This window comes from Danio rerio, chromosome 9, assembly GCF_049306965.1.
Source record: "Danio rerio strain Tuebingen ecotype United States chromosome 9, GRCz12tu, whole genome shotgun sequence".
Taxonomy (NCBI): Eukaryota; Metazoa; Chordata; class Actinopteri; order Cypriniformes; family Danionidae; genus Danio; species Danio rerio.
The window spans coordinates 43,950,959-43,954,792 of NC_133184.1; the positions used below are offsets into that span (position 1 = coordinate 43,950,959).

The following is a 3,834-nucleotide window of genomic DNA, read 5'->3' on the forward strand; positions in this document are numbered from 1 at the left end:
TATATATATATATATATATATATATATATGTGCGTGTGTGTGTGTGCGTGCGTGCGTGTTTGGGAGGAGGGGGGCGCCAATGGATAAGTTGTGTCAAAAGGGAGGCCCACTGTCTTAGACTTTGAAAAACCCTGGTTTAAGATGTTGGATTTTGTTCAATTTTTAACACAACCTGAAGTAAACCAAACATATCTGTCCTTTGATATTGTTATTAAACATAAAAGTACACAGCAAAATATGGGAACCCAAAACAACTCTATGGGTGTTAATTTCAACACTTTGAAAGTGTCTCATGGGGTCCACTCAAAACAAAGTTAAATCAACACTTTCAAAAGGGTTGGCACATTGACACCGAAGTAAGGGTTAATTTTAACTCTGGGCAGAGTTAAAAAATGTAACTATATTTAACACCGCCTGGTGTAATATATTTATTTTATTCAACTCTCTTGAGTGTAAATATGGTAAAAAGGTCAAATAGACTGTAAATTATAAAATAAAAAACATTTTATTTGAAAACATTCACCACTTCAACAATTCATTCAGTTTTTAAAATGCAACAATGTCAAATATGCTTTAAATATTTTATTAGTACAGACAGTATCAACAAAATATGTATGACCAGTGCTCAAAAAGGCTGTTTCAGTCCTTTGGTCCAAACTTGATGTTTCATCAGAGCAATTTGAAAGTTCAATATAGCGTCACTCATAGTTTTCTTCTGAACTCATAGTTTTCTTCTGAAATTACATTTTAAACAACTTGGCGTGCAAATCTTTCACTTCTGGTATTTCCTTGGTCCTCCATATCAAACACAGCAGTTTAAATTAAGGTATAAATGCTGTAAACTTATGTGAAAACAAACTGGAGCTAGGAAATCTCATCAAGCATGTCCTGTGAAAGATGTGCTTCCCAGCCACAGGATGACCTTTTTATCCATGATGATGTAGTAGCTGCTGATCGCTCGTCTGGTGGTTCCTGATGCACGGACATAGGGTGATGCTCATCTAAGAACTCTTCAAGACTCCAGCATGACTAAGAAAAATGTTTAAAAACAAATTGCAATCAAATTCTATGATATATTTAAAAGAACATTTAAAGTAAACAAAACATTCAAGAAATCTAAACTCACCTTTTGAAAATCTTCATGATGATCCACAACTTGACTCTCCCAGCTGGTTGAGGTGACAGGATATGGAAAAGTAGAAAAAACACATATCACTGTTGGATCTCCAAAAACAATTAGGTTAACCACTATGACTAGAACTGGAAAACCAGGCAGCTGTCTGTCCAGAATACTGAATTTAACACAACACTTGGAGCTAAATTTAGAGGAGCTTAAAATCTTTTATATCATTTTAGTGATGCTGACTTCCCCAAAATATTGGCCACAGTGTAAAAAAATATTCATAAACTTACAGTTTTCTGTAAGCGTGTGCGCGTGTGTATGTGTGTGTGTGTATGCGTGTTTCTTTACCAGTTAGGCCCTTTCAAGTCCAGTATTGACGCCACCTTTCCTGGAGTCTAGCAGATGTTTCAGGTCCAAATATAATCTAAAATATTAGGATAAGCAGAAGAGGAAAAGTGCAAAGCACAAAGCAAAGAGCAAAACATTATTTAAGTAACAGTTCACCCACAATACAAAACTTATCACCTTCATGTCATTTGTTATTCTCTAATGCTCTAATACCCTCTCAGCTTATTGTGAAACAAATACAGAACTTTATCAAACATACCTTCATTATTATCACCACATATGACCAAGAAGGTGTGCTTGATCATTTCACCAACTCTGGAAATACACCATCTGTCTCTAATCAGCCAATCGTCACAGGGTCTTGTGTTATTGTATGGAAAACTGTAGCTGTTAAAAAAACAACAAAACATTAGTATCTAACACATATGCATAACCTACAGATTAAAAAAGAGAGATGAACATCACAAAGTATGCCTCACACTTTTTCAGATATCTTTTGATTCAGATGTTGATTATTGATAATAAATCTACAAATCAAACCTGTATCATCATTAGGCTGCTCAAATATGAATCAGTTGATTAATTTTACAGACAGGTGGCTGTTTACAACGCACTAAATTGTCTTTAAGTTTAAGTTTAGCCTATAGTTTTAAGCACAATATCATGCGGGAGAAAAAGCTTGACTAAGATGTTCCTGACTACAGAAATAGCCTAACTTACTAACGTCAAACATCCCGAGTTGGAAAAAGTCATTTTCGGGGGATACAGAGTTGATTTGCGGGAGGTAGCGGGAGAGATGAGTACCTGAAGAGCGGTGGGGTGAGTTGCGCGCGACGTACCTTAAGAACGGTGGGGGTGACTTGCGCGCGACGTACCTGAAGAGCTGGGAGGGATGCGGTGGAGAGGGGTGTGCAAAGTGTTTAATGACCGGGCGGGAGACGCGCGATTTCCGCGAGATTATCATTCATTTGCGGGCATCTACTTGGGCATCTGGGAATCTCTGTGCATTTGCGGGATAACGTTAACGTTAGTCCCGCAACTTCCGGAAGACTTCTGTAACGTTAAATGTCTGAGTGCAAACGCGGTCATTTAAACGCATTGATGTTAACATTCCGACTTTAATGGTTGTCAACACTTAACGTTAATATAATTCAAGCGAACGTTATCACGTGAGTCTATAGACTAACGGTATATGGACGGCCACGAATGAACCAGTTTAAAAGGGCCGCGGTGTTTAAAATAACCAAATTAACGCACACGAATAACAAACAATCATATGTTTTAGTCAGGAAGCCTTTTACAAGTAAGCATATGTTCATTTACTCACCAGATATGTTTTAGAAACTCTCCAGAGCTTATGGAAACCGTCCTGTGTTGCTGTTAGCATCCGGGCAGAGTAGGGTAACTTTAGGTGGCTCGGAGTCCGGGGATTCCCTCGCTAGTTTGCTTCGAATTAAAGGAGAAGTGTCGATTTTATTTTACAGATGGGTAACAACGCACAAAATGGCATTAAGCGTGACAGAAATGTGTTGAAAATGTACATTTGATGTTTTTATGCACTATGTATGCGTGGGCATATATAAAAAACATTCTTGGAAAAAAAGTCAATAGGACTGCAGTTAAGCTAACGTTAGACAAGTTACACAAACGACCATGAATGAACCGCAGAAGTTTAAAATTGTCACTCCATTCTAAAGTTATTAACTTAACAATATGTTTACAACTGTATTTCCTTAAAGAAAGTCAGTAAAATACCAACATTTAGGTAGTTTGACTCACCAGTTGCTGTTCTGAACCTGGAAAATGGCGGCTGGAAAATTCATCAGTGACTGGGGCTGCATGAATTCCCGGATGTTGGAAATAACACCACCAAGTGTTGAAAAGATAACTCCTTGATTTCGCACTGAATAAAATCAATTCTAACTCTTATTATATTCATTTATCAAAATATAACTCTTTAACGTCAACACTTTACTCTGAAATGCTTCAACACCGAGAATTTAACTCTGATGAATTTGCTGTGTAATGTTGTCCTTAGATGCTGGCTAGACATTGAATTTTGGTCGCCTGTCATTACGACCTAAATCTAACCTAACATTAACGTCTTATGACATTGTGTCCCTGATGATCAATAACTAAATGCACTACAGAATGTTACATTTACACATGCACAAATGACCTGTATTTGCATTAGCTTTTAACAGAGTAATACTTATACTCACTACTCTTGAGTACTTTTAAAAGGTCTTACTTTTATTCATAGTTTGAGTGATATTTATAACATACTTTTACTCTACTTTTACTACATTTTTAGGCAAGTAATGGTACTTTAACTTAAGTATGATTTTTCAGTTCTCTTTCCA

The 3,834-nt window shown here is 36.8% G+C and overlaps 1 long non-coding RNA gene across 1 annotated transcript; it reads right to left on the reverse strand.

Moving 5' to 3' along the window:
* Positions 1-486: 486 nt before the first annotated feature.
* On the reverse strand, positions 487-3,298 carry LOC137496415 (uncharacterized). Its single transcript, XR_011016735.1, has 6 exons — positions 3,251-3,298; positions 2,799-2,917; positions 1,731-1,858; positions 1,472-1,547; positions 1,127-1,169; positions 487-1,029 (listed from the first exon to the last, which is right to left on the reverse strand). It is a non-coding gene; the product is annotated as an uncharacterized lncRNA (long non-coding RNA).
* Between the last annotated feature and the right edge of the window lie 536 nt (positions 3,299-3,834).